Raw genomic sequence first — 314 nt, forward strand, 5'->3', positions numbered from 1 at the left:
GTGAGTTATCTCTTTCTATCCACAATTTTCTAGACTTGTCATCTTTTAAAGGGAGTTCGGGACGAGGGGTTGGCGCCCGACTCTGGCCCTTAAGGACGTAGGGGCTCTCCGGCCTCGGGCTCCTGTCTCTTATCGGTTAAGGGACTTCCCTGTGTAATTTCTTTCCCTGTATCTGTCTCTTCCCATCCGTCTCCCACTATTTCCGCATTCTTTTACTCTTTCAGTGGCTAGCCGTTAGTGAATTACACGTTAATGATTTTAAAAAAATGTTGAAATCTTTCTGCGAACTAGCTGATACACTTTATTCTCCCGTG

Source organism: Eriocheir sinensis, chromosome 44 (assembly GCF_024679095.1).
Source record: "Eriocheir sinensis breed Jianghai 21 chromosome 44, ASM2467909v1, whole genome shotgun sequence".
NCBI classification, from domain to species: Eukaryota; Metazoa; Arthropoda; class Malacostraca; order Decapoda; family Varunidae; genus Eriocheir; species Eriocheir sinensis.